The sequence below is a fragment of the Taudactylus pleione genome, unplaced genomic scaffold (assembly GCF_031769625.1).
Source record: "Taudactylus pleione unplaced genomic scaffold, aTauple2 ptg000100l, whole genome shotgun sequence".
Taxonomy (NCBI): domain Eukaryota; kingdom Metazoa; phylum Chordata; class Amphibia; order Anura; family Myobatrachidae; genus Taudactylus; species Taudactylus pleione.
In genome coordinates this window covers 14,602,501-14,617,740 of record NW_028284502.1, presented here as the reverse complement: position 1 = coordinate 14,617,740, position 15,240 = coordinate 14,602,501, and the positions used below count along the sequence as shown (strand labels likewise).

The window sequence follows — 15,240 nt, the reverse complement described above, 5'->3', positions numbered from 1 at the left end:
CAGGAGAGCATGGGAGATTCTGGGAGTGAGATATCCCGGCCAAGGCTCCAGGAGAGCATGGGAGATTCTGCGAGCGAAGTGTCCCTGCCATGGCTCCAGGAGAGCATGCTGCGAGCAGGGCGTCCCGGCCAGGGCTCCAGGAGAACATGGGATATTCTGCGAGTGGGGAATCCTGGCGAAAGCTCCAGGAGAGCATGGGAGATTCTGTGAGCGAGGTGTCCCAGCTAGGGCTCCAGGAGAGTATGGGAGATTCTGTGAGTGAGGCAGCTCGGCCAGCACTCCAGGAGAGCATGGAAGCAAGCACGGCATCCTTGCCAGGGCTCCAGGAGAGCATGGGAAATTCTGTGAGCAGGGCATCCTGGCCAAAGCTCCAGGAAAGCATGGGAAATTCTGCGAGCGAGGCATCATGGCCAGGGCTCCAGGAGAGAATGGGAGATTTTGAGAGGAAGGCGTCCCAGCCAGGGCTCCAGGAGAGCATGGGAGATTCTGCGAGCGAGGCATCCCAGCCAAAGCTCCAGGAGAGCATGGGAGATTCTGCAAGTGAGGCGTCCTGGCCAAAGCTCCAGGAGAGCATGGGAAATTCTGTGAGCAGGGCGTCCCAGCCAAAGCTCCAGGAAAGCATGGGAAATTCTGCGAGCGAGGCATCCCGGCCAGGGCTCCAGGAGAGCATGGGAGATTCTGCAAGCAAGGTGACCCAGCCAGGGCTCCAGTAGAGCATGGGAGATTCTGTGACCGAGGCGTCCTGGCTCGGGAACCAGGAGAGCATTTCAGGTTCTCCCACCCAGGGCTCCAGGAGAGCATGGGAGATTCTGGGAGTGAGACATCCCGGCCAAGGCTCCAGGAGAGCATGAGAGATTCTGCGAGCGAAGTGTCCCTGCCATGGCTCCAGGAGAGCATGGGAAATTCTGCGAGCAGGGCGTCCCGGCCAGGGCTCCAGGAGAACATGGGATATTCTGCGAGTGGGGAATCCTGGCGAAAGCTCCAGGAGAGCATGGGAGATTCTGTGAGCGAGGTGTCCCAGCTAGGGCTCCAGGAGAGTATGGGAGATTCTGTGAGTGAGGCAGCTCGGCCAGCACTCCAGGAGAGCATGGAAGCATGCACGGCATCCCTGCCAGGGCTCCAGGAGAGCATGGGAAATTCTGTGAGCAGGGCATCCTGGCCAAAGCTCCAGGAAAGCATGGGAAATTCTGCGAGCGAGGCATCCCGGCCAGGGCTCCAGGAGAGCATGGGAGATTCTGCAAGCAAGGTGACCCAGCCAGGGCTCCAGTAGAGCTTGGGAGATTCTGTGACCGAGGCGTCCTGGCTCGGGCACCAGGAGAGCATTTCAGGTTCTCCCACCCAGGGCTCCAGGAGAGCATGGGAGATTCTGGGAGTGAGACATCCCGGCCAAGGCTCCAGGAGAGCATGGGAGATTCTGCGAGCGAAGCATCCCTGCCATGGCTCCAGGAGAGCATGGGAAATTCTGCGAGCAGGGCATCCCGGCCAGGGCTCCAGGAGAACATGGGATATTCTGCGAGTGGGGAATCCTGGCCAAAGCTCCAGGAGAGCATGGGAGATTCTGTGAGCGAGGTGTCCCAGCTAGGGCTCCAGGAGAGTATGGGAGATTCTGTGAGTGAGGCAGCTTGGCCAGCACTCCAGGAGAGCATGGAAGCAAGCACGGCATCCCTGCCAGGGCTCCAGGAGAGCATGGGAGATTCTGCGAGTGAGGCTTCCTAGCCAAAGCTCCAGGAGAGCATGGGAGATTCTGCGAGTGAGGCGTCCCAGCCAGGGCACCAGGAGAGCATGGGAGATTCTGCGAGTGAGGCAGCCAGGGCAGGGATAAAGGAGAGCATGGGAGATTCTGTGAGCGAATTGTCCCGACCAGGGCTCCAGGAGAGCATGGGAGATTCTGCGAGCGATGCGTCCCGGCCAGGGCTCCAGGAGAGCATGGGAGATTCTGCGAATGAGGCATCCTGACTAGGTCTCCACTAGAGAATGGGAGATTCTGTGAGCGAGGTGTCCCGGCCAGGGCTCCAGGAGAGAATGGGAGATTCTGCGAGCGAGGCCTCCTGGCCAGGGCTCCAGGAGAGCATGGGAGATTCTGCGAGTGAGGCATCCCGGCCAGGGCTCCAGGAGAGCATGGGAGATTCTGCGAGCGAGGCATCCTGGCCAGGGCTCAAGGAGAGCATGGGAGATTCTGGGAGAGAGGCGTCCCGGTCAAGGCTCCAGGAGAGCATGGGAGATTCTGCGAGCGAAGCGTCCCTGCCACGGCTGCAGGAGAGCATTCTGGCCAGTGCTCCAGGAGAGCCACCCGGTGGCAGACAGGGGAACTGCAACCTCCGGAAGTCCTTATGAGGTTTTGAAATTGGGCCTGATGCCGGGACCCAATTCCAGGAGGCCGGGTAAGATTCTGCGAGCGAGGCATCCTGGCCACGGCTCCAGGAGAGCATGGGAAATTCTGCGAGCGAGGTGTCCCAGCCAGGGCTCCAGGAGAGCATGGGAGATTCTGCGAGCAAGGCGTCCCAGCCAAATCTCCAGGAGAGCATGGGAGATTCTGTGAGCAGGGCGTCCCAGCCAAAGCTCCAGGAAAGCATGGGAAATTCTGCGAGCGAGGCATCCCGGCCAGGGCTCCAGGAGAGCATGGGAGATTCTGCAAGCAAGGTGACCCAGCCAGGGCTCCAGTAGAGCATGGGAGATTCTGTGACCGAGGCGTCCTGGCTCGGGAACCAGGAGAGCATTTCAGGTTCTCCCACCCAGGGCTCCAGGAGAGCATGGGAGATTCTGGGAGTGAGACATCCCGGCCAAGGCTCCAGGAGAGCATGGGAGATTCTGCGAGCGAAGTGTCCCTGCCATGGCTCCAGGAGAGCATGGGAAATTCTGCGAGCAGGGCGTCCCGGCCAGGGCTCCAGGAGAACATGGGATATTCTGCGAGTGGGGAATCCTGGCGAAAGCTCCAGGAGAGCATGGGAGATTCTGTGAGCGAGGTGTCCCAGCTAGGGCTCCAGGAGAGTATGGGAGATTCTGTGAGTGAGGCAGCTCGGCCAGCACTCCAGGAGAGCATGGAAGCAAGCACGGCATCCTTGCCAGGGCTCCAGGAGAGCATGGGAAATTCTGTGAGCAGGGCATCCTGGCCAAAGCTCCAGGAAAGCATGGGAAATTCTGCGAGCGAGGCATCATGGCCAGGGCTCCAGGAGAGAATGGGAGATTTTGAGAGGAAGGCGTCCCAGCCAGGGCTCCAGGAGAGCATGGGAGATTCTGCGAGCGAGGCATCCCAGCCAAAGCTCCAGGAGAGCATGGGAGATTCTGCAAGTGAGGCGTCCTGGCCAAAGCTCCAGGAGAGCATGGGAAATTCTGTGAGCAGGGCGTCCCAGCCAAAGCTCCAGGAAAGCATGGGAAATTCTGCGAGCGAGGCATCCCGGCCAGGGCTCCAGGAGAGCATGGGAGATTCTGCGAGCGAAGTGTCCCTGCCATGGCTCCAGGAGAGCATGGGAAATTCTGCGAGCAGGGCGTCACGGCCAGGGCTCCAGGAGAACATGGGATATTCTGCGAGTGGGGAATCCAGGCGAAAGCTCCAGGAGAGCATGGGAGATTCTGTGAGCGAGGTGTCCCAGCTAGGGCTCCAGGAGAGTATGGGAGATTCTGTGAGTGAGGCAGCTCGGCCAGCACTCCAGGAGAGCATGGAAGCATGCACGGCATCCCTGCCAGGGCTCCAGGAGAGCATGGGAAATTCTGTGAGCAGGGCATCCTGGCCAAAGCTCCAGGAAAGCATGGGAAATTCTGCGAGCGAGGCATCCCGGCCAGGGCTCCAGGAGAGCATGGGAGATTCTGCAAGCAAGGTGACCCAGCCAGGGCTCCAGTAGAGCTTGGGAGATTCTGTGACCGAGGCGTCCTGGCTCGGGCACCAGGAGAGCATTTCAGGTTCTCCCACCCAGGGCTCCAGGAGAGCATGGGAGATTCTGGGAGTGAGACATCCCGGCCAAGGCTCCAGGAGAGCATGGGAAATTCTGCGAGCAGGGCGTCACGGCCAGGGCTCCAGGAGAACATGGGATATTCTGCGAGTGGGGAATCCAGGCGAAAGCTCCAGGAGAGCATGGGAGATTCTGTGAGCGAGGTGTCCCAGCTAGGGCTCCAGGAGAGTATGGGAGATTCTGTGAGTGAGGCAGCTCGGCCAGCACTCCAGGAGAGCATGGAAGCATGCACGGCATCCCTGCCAGGGCTCCAGGAGAGCATGGGAAATTCTGTGAGCAGGGCATCCTGGCCAAAGCTCCAGGAAAGCATGGGAATTTCTGCGAGCGAGGCATCCCGGCCAGGGCTCCAGGAGAGCATGGGAGATTCTGCAAGCAAGGTGACCCAGCCAGGGCTCCAGTAGAGCTTGGGAGATTCTGTGACCGAGGCGTCCTGGCTCGGGCACCAGGAGAGCATTTCAGGTTCTCCCACCCAGGGCTCCAGGAGAGCATGGGAGAATCTGGGAGTGAGACATCCCGGCCAAGGCTCCAGGAGAGCATGGGAGATTCTGCGAGTGAGGCGTCCCAGCCAGGGCACCAGGAGAGCATGGGAGATTCTGCGAGTGAGGCAGCCAGGGCAGGGATAAAGGAGAGCATGGGAGATTCTGCGAGTGAGTCTTCCTAGCCAAAGCTCCAGGAGAGCATGGGAGATTCTGCGAGTGAGGCGTCCCAGCCAGGGCACCAGGAGAGCATGGGAGATTCTGCGAGTGAGGCAGCCAGGGCAGGGATAAAGGAGAGCATGGGAGATTCTGTGAGCGAATTGTCCCGACCAGGGCTCCAGGAGAGCATGGGAGATTCTGCGAGCGATGCGTCCCGGCCAGGGCTCCAGGAGAGCATGGGAGATTCTGCGAATGAGGCATCCTGACTAGGTCTCCACTAGAGAATGGGAGATTCTGTGAGCGAGGTGTCCCGGCCAGGGCTCCAGGAGAGAATGGGAGATTCTGCGAGCGAGGCCTCCTGGCCAGGGCTCCAGGAGAGCATGGGAGATTCTGCGAGTGAGGCATCCCGGCCAGGGCTCCAGGAGAGCATGGGAGATTCTGCGAGCGAGGCATCCTGGCCAGGGCTCAAGGAGAGCATGGGAGATTCTGGGAGAGAGGCGTCCCGGTCACGGCTCCAGGAGAGCATGGGAGATTCTGCGAGCGAAGCGTCCCTGCCACGGCTGCAGGAGAGCATTCTGGCCAGTGCTCCAGGAGAGCCACCCGGTGGCAGACAGGGGAACTGCAACCTCCGGAAGTCCTTATGAGGTTTTGAAATTGGGCCTGATGCCGGGACCCAATTCCAGGAGGCCGGGTAAGATTCTGCGAGCGAGGCATCCTGGCCACGGCTCCAGGAGAGCATGGGAAATTCTGCGAGCGAGGTGTCCCAGCCAGGGCTCCAGGAGAGCATGGGAGATTCTGCGAGCAAGGCGTCCCAGCCAAATCTCCAGGAGAGCATGGGAGATTCTGTGAGCAGGGCGTCCCAGCCAAAGCTCCAGGAAAGCATGGGAAATTCTGCGAGCGAGGCATCCCGGCCAGGGCTCCAGGAGAGCATGGGAGATTCTGCAAGCAAGGTGACCCAGCCAGGGCTCCAGTAGAGCATGGGAGATTCTGTGACCGAGGCGTCCTGGCTCGGGAACCAGGAGAGCATTTCAGGTTCTCCCACCCAGGGCTCCAGGAGAGCATGGGAGATTCTGGGAGTGAGATATCCCGGCCAAGGCTCCAGGAGAGCATGGGAGATTCTGCGAGCGAAGTGTCCCTGCCATGGCTCCAGGAGAGCATGCTGCGAGCAGGGCGTCCCGGCCAGGGCTCCAGGAGAACATGGGATATTCTGCGAGTGGGGAATCCTGGCGAAAGCTCCAGGAGAGCATGGGAGATTCTGTGAGCGAGGTGTCCCAGCTAGGGCTCCAGGAGAGTATGGGAGATTCTGTGAGTGAGGCAGCTCGGCCAGCACTCCAGGAGAGCATGGAAGCAAGCACGGCATCCTTGCCAGGGCTCCAGGAGAGCATGGGAAATTCTGTGAGCAGGGCATCCTGGCCAAAGCTCCAGGAAAGCATGGGAAATTCTGCGAGCGAGGCATCATGGCCAGGGCTCCAGGAGAGAATGGGAGATTTTGAGAGGAAGGCGTCCCAGCCAGGGCTCCAGGAGAGCATGGGAGATTCTGCGAGCGAGGCATCTCAGCCAAAGCTCCAGGAGAGCATGGGAGATTCTGCAAGTGAGGCGTCCTGGCCAAAGCTCCAGGAGAGCATGGGAAATTCTGTGAGCAGGGCGTCCCAGCCAAAGCTCCAGGAAAGCATGGGAAATTCTGCGAGCGAGGCATCCCGGCCAGGGCTCCAGGAGAGCATGGGAGATTCTGCAAGCAAGGTGACCCAGCCAGGGCTCCAGTAGAGCATGGGAGATTCTGTGACCGAGGCGTCCTGGCTCGGGAACCAGGAGAGCATTTCAGGTTCTCCCACCCAGGGCTCCAGGAGAGCATGGGAGATTCTGGGAGTGAGACATCCCGGCCAAGGCTCCAGGAGAGCATGAGAGATTCTGCGAGCGAAGTGTCCCTGCCATGGCTCCAGGAGAGCATGGGAAATTCTGCGAGCAGGGCGTCCCGGCCAGGGCTCCAGGAGAACATGGGATATTCTGCGAGTGGGGAATCCTGGCGAAAGCTCCAGGAGAGCATGGGAGATTCTGTGAGCGAGGTGTCCCAGCTAGGGCTCCAGGAGAGTATGGGAGATTCTGTGAGTGAGGCAGCTCGGCCAGCACTCCAGGAGAGCATGGAAGCATGCACGGCATCCCTGCCAGGGCTCCAGGAGAGCATGGGAAATTCTGTGAGCAGGGCATCCTGGCCAAAGCTCCAGGAAAGCATGGGAAATTCTGCGAGCGAGGCATCCCGGCCAGGGCTCCAGGAGAGCATGGGAGATTCTGCAAGCAAGGTGACCCAGCCAGGGCTCCAGTAGAGCTTGGGAGATTCTGTGACCGAGGCGTCCTGGCTCGGGCACCAGGAGAGCATTTCAGGTTCTCCCACCCAGGGCTCCAGGAGAGCATGGGAGATTCTGGGAGTGAGACATCCCGGCCAAGGCTCCAGGAGAGCATGGGAGATTCTGCGAGCGAAGCATCCCTGCCATGGCTCCAGGAGAGCATGGGAAATTCTGCGAGCAGGGCATCCCGGCCAGGGCTCCAGGAGAACATGGGATATTCTGCGAGTGGGGAATCCTGGCCAAAGCTCCAGGAGAGCATGGGAGATTCTGTGAGCGAGGTGTCCCAGCTAGGGCTCCAGGAGAGTATGGGAGATTCTGTGAGTGAGGCAGCTTGGCCAGCACTCCAGGAGAGCATGGAAGCAAGCACGGCATCCCTGCCAGGGCTCCAGGAGAGCATGGGAGATTCTGCAAGTGAGGCGTCCCTGCAAAGGCTCCAGGAGAGCATGGGAGATTCTGAGAGCGAGGCATCTCGGCCAGGGCTCCAGGAGAGGATGGGAGTTCTTGAAAGCGAGGCATCCCGGCCAGGGCTCCAGTAGAGCATGGGGGATTCAGCAAGCATGACATCTTGGCAAGGGCTCCAGGAAAGCATGGGAGATTAGGGAAGAGAGGCATCCTGGCTAGGGCTCCAGGAGAGCATGGGAGATTCTGAGAGCGAGGCGTGCCGGAAAGGGCTCCAGGAGAGCATGGGAGATTCTGAGAGCGAGACGACCTGGCCAGGGCTCCAGTAGAGCATGGGAGATTCTGTGAGTGAGGCAGATCGGCCAGCGCTCCAGGAGAGCATGGAAGGTTCTGCAAGCACGGCATCCCTGCCAGGGCTCCAGGAGAGCATGCGAGATTCTGCAAGTGAGGCATCCCTGCAAAGGCTCCAGGAGAGCATGGGAGATTCTGAGAGTGAGGCATGCCAGAAAGGGCTCCAGGAGAGCATGGGAGATTCTGAGAGTGAGGCGTCCCAGCCAGGGCTCCAGTTGAGCATGGGAGATTCTGCGAGCGAGGCGTCCCAGCCAGGGTTCCAGGAGAGCATGGGAGATTCTGCGAATGAGGCATCCTGACTAGGTCTCCACTAGAGAATGGGAGATTCTGCGAGCTAGGTGTCCCGGCCAAAGCTCCAGGAGAGCAGGGGTTATTCTGCGAGCGAGGCATGCCTACCCTGTGTTGCTCTGCCACCCGGTGGCAGACAGGGAAACTGCAACCTCCAGAAGTCCCGATGAGGTTTTGAAAAAGAGCCTGATGCTGGGACCCAGTTCCAGGAGGCCGGGTAATATCCGCCAGTGACCCGCAAAAGGTGGTGTGTAGCAGTGATACCATGACATCCGGGGGAATTCCTCAAGTGTATTCACAGATGGCGAAAAGGAAATAGAGAGAGAGCCAGGAAGAGATTCGTGGGAACGAGGTGTCCCAGCCAGGGCTCAAGGAGTGTATGGGATATTCTGCGAGACAGGCGTCCCAGCCAGGGCTCCAGGAGAGCATGGGAGATTCTGAGAGCGTGGTGTCCTGGCCAAAGCTCCAGGAGAGCATGGGAGAATCTGTGGGAGAGGCATCCCGGCCAGGGCTCCAGAAGAGCATGGATGATTCTGCGAGCAAGGCAGCCAGGGTAGGGCTCCTGGAGAGCATGGGAGATTCTGCGAGCGAGGCAGCCAGTGCAGGGATAAAGGAGAGCATGGGAGATTCTGCGAGAGGGGCGTCCCAGTCAGGGCTCCAGGAGAGCATGGGAGATTCGGCGAGCGAGGCAGCCAGGGCAGGGCTCCAGGAGAGCATGGGAGATTCTGCGAGCAAAGTGTCTCGACCAGGGCTCCAGGAGAGCTTGGGAGATTCTGCGAGTGAGACATCCCGGCCAAAGCTCCAGGAGAGCATGGGAGATTCTGCGAGCGAGGCACCCGGCCAGGGCTCAAGGAGAGCATGGGAGATTCTGTGAACGAGGCGTCCCGGCCAGGGCTCCAGGAGAGCATGGGAGATTCTGCGAGCAAGGCAGCCATGGCAGGGATAAAGGAGAGCATGAGAGATTCTGCGAGTGAAGTGTCCCAACCAGGGCTCCAAGAGAGATTGGGAGATTCTGCAAGTGAGGTATCCTGGCCAAAGCTCCAGGAGAGCATGGGAGATTCTGCGAGTGAGGTGTCCCAGTCAGGGCTCCAGGAGAGCATGGGAGATTCTGCGAGCGAGGCAGCCAAATCAGGGCTTCAGGAGAGCATGGGAGATTCTGAGAGCGAGGCGTCCCGGCCAGTGCTCCAGGAGAGCATGGGATATTCTGCGAGTATGGCGTCCCGGCCAGGTCTCCAGGAGAGCATGGGAGACTCTGTGAGCGAGGCATCTTGGCCAAGCCTCCAGGAGAGCATGGGAGATTCTGCGAGTGAGGCATCCCGGCCAGGGCACCAGGAGAGCATGGGAGATTCTGCGAGTGAGGTTTCCATCCAGGACTCCAGAAGAGTATGGGAGATTATGAGAGTGAGGCATCCCGGCCAGGGCTCCTGGAGAACATGGGAGATTCTGCAAGCGAGGCGTCTCGGCCAGGCCTCCAGGAGAGCATGGGAGATTCTGCGAGCAAGGCATCCCATCCAGGGCTCCAGGAGAGCATGGGAAATTCTGTGAGCGAGGCGACCCAGGAGAGCATGGGAGATTCTGTGAACGAGGCATCACCGCCAAAGCTCCAGGAGAGCATGGGAGATTCAGCGGGTGAGGCATCCTGGCCTGGGCTCCAGGAAAGCATGGGAGATTCTGCAAGTGAGGCATCCCGGCCAGGGCTCCATGAGAGCATGGGAGATTCTGCGAGCAAGGCAGCCAGGGCAGGGATAAAAGAGAGCATGGGAGATTCTGCGAGCGAAGTGTCCCAACCAGGAGAGCATGGGATATTCTGTGAGTGAGGCATCCCTGCCAAAGCATGAGGAGAGCATTGGAGATTCTGCAAGCGAGGCATCCCGGCTGGGCTCTTGGAGAGAATGGGAGATTCTGTGAGTGAGGCAGCTCGGCCAGTGCTCCAGGAGAGAATGGAAGGTTCTGCAAGCACGGCATCCCTGCCAGGGCTCCAGGAGAGCATGGGAGATTCTGCAAGTGAGGCATCCCTGCAAAGGCTCCAGGAGAGCATGGGAGATTCTGAGAGCGAGGCATCCCTGCCAGGGCTCCAGTAGAGCATGGGAGATCTTGAAAGCGAGGCGTTCCGGCCAGGGCTCCAGTAGAGCATGGGGGATTCAGCGAGCGTGACATCCCGGCCAGGGCTCCAGGAAAGCATGGGAGATTTCGGAAGAGAGGCTTCCCGGCTAGGGCTCCAGGAGAGCATGGGAGATTCTGAGAGCGAGGCGTGCCGGAAAGGGCTCCAAGAGAGCATGGGAGATTCTGAGAGTGAGGCGTCCCTGCCAGGGCTCCAGTTGAGCATGGGAGATTCTGCGAGCGAGGCGTCCCGGCCAGGGCTCCAGGAGAGCATGGGAGATTCTGCGAATGAGGCATCCTGACTAGGTCTCCACTAGAGAATGGGAGATTCTGTGAGCGAGGTGTCCCGGCCTGGGCTCCAGGAGAGAATGGGAGATTCTGCGAGCGAGGCCTCCTGGCCAGGGCTCCAGGAGAGCATGGGAGATTCTGCGAGTGAGGCATCCCGGCCAGGGCTCCAGGAGAGCATGGGAGATTCTGCGAGCGAGGCATCCTGGCCAGGGCTCAAGGAGAGCATGGGAGATTCTGGGAGAGAGGCGTCCCGGTCAAGGCTCCAGGAGAGCATGGGAGATTCTGCGAGCGAAGCGTCCCTGCCACGGCTGCAGGAGAGCATTCTGGCCAGTGCTCCAGGAGAGCCACCCGGTGGCAGACAGGGGAACTGCAACCTCCGGAAGTCCTTATGAGGTTTTGAAATTGGGCCTGATGCCGGGACCCAGTTCCAGGAGGCCGGGTAAGATTCTGCGAGCGAGGCATCCTGGCCACGGCTCCAGGAGAGCATGGGAAATTCTGCGAGCGAGGTGTCCCAGCCAGGGCTCCAGGAGAGCATGGGAGATTCTGCGAGCAAGGCGTCCCAGCCAAATCTCCAGGAGAGCATGGGAGATTCTGTGAGGGAGGCATCCTGGCCAAAGCTCCAGGAGAGCATGGGAGATTCTGCGAATGAGGCAGCCCAGCCAGGGCTCCAGGAGAGCATGGGAGATTCTGCGAGTGAGGCTTCCTAGCCAAAGCTCCAGGAGAGCATGGGAGATTCTGCGAGTGAGGCGTCCCAGCCAGGGCACCAGGAGAGCATGGGAGATTCTGCGAGTGAGGCAGCCAGGGCAGGGATAAAGGAGAGCATGGGAGATTCTGTGAGCGAATTGTCCCGACCAGGGCTCCAGGAGAGCATGGGAGATTCTGCGAGCGATGCGTCCCGGCCAGGGCTCCAGGAGAGCATGGGAGATTCTGCGAATGAGGCATCCTGACTAGGTCTCCACTAGAGAATGGGAGATTCTGTGAGCGAGGTGTCCCGGCCAGGGCTCCAGGAGAGAATGGGAGATTCTGCGAGCGAGGCCTCCTGGCCAGGGCTCCAGGAGAGCATGGGAGATTCTGCGAGTGAGGCATCCCGGCCAGGGCTCCAGGAGAGCATGGGAGATTCTGCGAGCGAGGCATCCTGGCCAGGGCTCAAGGAGAGCATGGGAGATTCTGGGAGAGAGGCGTCCCGGTCAAGGCTCCAGGAGAGCATGGGAGATTCTGCGAGCGAAGCGTCCCTGCCACGGCTGCAGGAGAGCATTCTGGCCAGTGCTCCAGGAGAGCCACCCGGTGGCAGACAGGGGAACTGCAACCTCCGGAAGTCCTTATGAGGTTTTGAAATTGGGCCTGATGCCGGGACCCAGTTCCAGGAGGCCGGGTAAGATTCTGCGAGCGAGGCATCCTGGCCACGGCTCCAGGAGAGCATGGGAAATTCTGCGAGCGAGGTGTCCCAGCCAGGGCTCCAGGAGAGCATGGGAGATTCTGCGAGCAAGGCGTCCCAGCCAAATCTCCAGGAGAGCATGGGAGATTCTGTGAGGGAGGCATCCTGGCCAAAGCTCCAGGAGAGCATGGGAGATTCTGCGAATGAGGCAGCCCAGCCAGGGCTCCAGGAGAGCATGGGAGATTCTGCGAGTGAGGCTTCCTAGCCAAAGCTCCAGGAGAGCATGGGAGATTCTGCGAGTGAGGCATCCCAGCCAGGGCACCAGGAGAGCATGGGAGATTCTGCAAGTGAGGCAGCCAGGGCAGGGATAAAGGAGAGCATGGGAGATTCTGTGAGCGAATTGTCCCGACCAGGGCTCCAGGAGAGCATGGGAGATTCTGCGAGCGATGCGTCCCGGCCAGGGCTCCAGGAGAGCATGGGAGATTCTGCGAATGAGGCATCCTGACTAGGTCTCCACTAGAGAATGGGAGATTCTGTGAGCGAGGTGTCCCGGCCAGGGCTCCAGGAGAGAATGGGAGATTCTGCGAGCGAGGCCTCCTGGCCAGGGCTCCAGGAGAGCATGGGAGATTCTGCGAGTGAGGCATCCCGGCCAGGGCTCCAGGAGAGCATGGGAGATTCTGCGAGCGAGGCATCCTGGCCAGGGCTCAAGGAGAGCATGGGAGATTCTGGGAGAGAGGCGTCCCGGTCAAGGCTCCAGGAGAGCATGGGAGATTCTGCGAGCGAAGCGTCCCTGCCACGGCTGCAGGAGAGCATTCTGGCCAGTGCTCCAGGAGAGCCACCCGGTGGCAGACAGGGGAACTGCAACCTCCGGAAGTCCTTATGAGGTTTTGAAATTGGGCCTGATGCCGGGACCCAGTTCCAGGAGGCCGGGTAAGATTCTGCGAGCGAGGCATCCTGGCCACGGCTCCAGGAGAGCATGGGAAATTCTGCGAGCAAGGTGTCCCAGCCAGGGCTCCAGGAGAGCATGGGAGATTCTGCGAGCAAGGCGTCCCAGCCAAATCTCCAGGAGAGCATGGGAGATTCTGTGAGGGAGGCATCCTGGCCAAAGCTCCAGGAGAGCATGGGAGATTCTGCGAATGAGGCAGCCCAGCCAGGGCTCCAGGAGAGCATGGGAGATTCTGCGAGTGAGGCTTCCTAGCCAAAGCTCCAGGAGAGCATGGGAGATTCTGCGAGTGAGGCGTCCCAGCCAGGGCACCAGGAGAGCATGGGAGATTCTGTGAGTGAGGCAGCCAGGGCAGGGATAAAGGAGAGCATGGGAGATTCTGTGAGCGAATTGTCCCGACCAGGGCTCCAGGAGAGCATGGGAGATTCTGCGAGCGATGCGTCCTGGCCAGGGCTCAAGATGTGTAATCTGGCTCCAAGGTTAATCAGGACAAGAGTGAAGTTTTCTGGATGGGGAGGAAAGTCAGGAGTTTGACCTTCCGGATGGCCTCCCCCGGGCATGCCAGGATTAAAGTTTTAGGTATTAGATTTGGCCCTGGTGATTACGCCACAAAAAACTGGGATCTTAGTCTGGTTGAGGCTGCTGCGAAGGTTGAGAGCTGGAAGAGGTGGAGACTCTCTCTCAGGGGAAAGGTTGATTTGATCAAGACTTACTTGATTCCTATTTTTCTGTATGTTGGCAGTGCAAGTCTTTTGCCAGAATCTAGGTGGACACAGATTCAGGCTTTGGTTTTCCAGCTCCTCTGGGGGAACAGGCTGAATTTAATCAAGCGGGTCGTAACCTACAGACCGAGGAGGGAGGGAGGCCTGGTAATGCTCAATCCAGTGCTATTCTTTAGCCTGACCTTTCTTTATTTACATCTGAAGAGTCTCATGTTGGAGACTCCTCCTCGGTGGGTAGGTAGCTTTAAGGTCTGGGTGGATCCCTTCCTTAATGCTTGGATAGGGGGAGGTGCCGTAAAGAGTCTTCAGGTCAGGCATGGATATCTTCCAACTTACGTGGCCCTGATCTTGAAAGAAACAAGGCGTTGGTGCTTGTTAGCAGAGGATTTCAGAACATCTTCAAGAAGGGTGTTGGAGAAGAAAGTTCTGGAGGCTCACTTTCGAGAACCGCTGTCTCTGAAAGACTGCCCAGGCACCATCTGTTTGGAGGGATTGTCTCGGGTTAATGATCCGAGGATACCTCTGAAATTTAAGGACATAGCTTGGCTCTCCTTTCATGGGAGGCTCTATGTGAGGGGAAATCTGAAGTACAGAAATGCCGATGATCGTGGCTGCCCACGTGAGGAATGTCTAGGGGAGGAGGAGACCATGGACCATTTCTTGCTTTGGTGTCCTTTCAATGTAGGGGTTTATAAAAGAGTCTCCAGAGCCTTGGGTATCCCGTGCCTTTCCCGTCTGTGTTACGCTGGTTGGGCCTATGGGGCATTCACGGGGTATGAGGGTTATGATTTCTCTACACTTTTTTTAGTTAGTGTAGTGGTTAGGTACTTCACGTGGAATGCACAGTGTCAGGTATCTATTAGACAGAAAGTCCTTCCCCTGGATGTGGCGTTAGGTGACATTCTCCATGAGGTGTGGAAGATTCGTAGGTTAGAGAAGGGGCAATGGATGCTGTCAGGTGGTCCAGATTGTGGCGCCATCTGAAGCCTCCGTGAGGAGGTGGTGGAAATTGGCTTCTTCTCTATCGGCTTTGGTGGACTGTCTTATCTTGGTCTTTCCTTTACACTCCTGTAGGTTTTCAGTTTCTCTTGGTTTATAGGTATGGTTTGCATATGTCTAAAGCTCTGTTACTGTTCCAAACAGTTGTTGGGTGTTTTTTGAGATGCATAGTAATACTACATTTTCTGTTTGTGATATGATGGTTCATTGGGACTTTATGAATCATGGACTCATGTGCTCTTTTAAAAGCTTTATTTATTGAAGGTTTTTCCTGTGCTGGATCACGAGTCCTTCTCCAGATGTATATATGTAAATAAGTGGTTTTAGGTCTGAGCACTTGGGTTTGGTGATGGTTGAGTGTGTTATGTTGTTGATGTGTCCTTTGTTTATCTTTGTTGCAAGTTCTAAAATAAAAAATATTTCTAGCTCCAATAGCGTATATTAAAGTTGCTGCAGTTAAAAATCTCGAAGTTGGATCTCGGGATCGAGCTGGCGGTCCGCCGCGAGGCGAGCTACCGCCTGTCCCAGCCCCTGCCTCTCGGCGCCTCCCCGATGCTCTTGACTGAGTATCCCGGGGGCCCGAAGCGTTTATTTGAAAAAATTAGAGTGTTCAAATCAGGCCCAGTTGCCTGGATACTTCAGCTAGGAATAATGGAATAGAACTCCGGTCTCCTATTTTGTTGGTTTTCGGAACTGGGGCCATGATTGAGAGGGACGGCCAGGGGCATCCGTATTGTGCCGCTAGAGGTGAAATTCTTGGACCGGTGTAAGACAAACCAGAGTGAGAGCATTTGCCAAGAATGTTTTCATTAATCAAGAATGAAAGTCGGAGGTTCGAAGATGATCAGATA

General features: G+C 58.3%; 1 pseudogene; it reads left to right on the top strand.

The window, feature by feature from the left end:
• Positions 1-14,767: 14,767 nt before the first annotated feature.
• LOC148526386 (18S ribosomal RNA) overlaps positions 14,768-15,240 on the top strand; it is a 1,270-nt pseudogene continuing 797 nt past the window's right edge.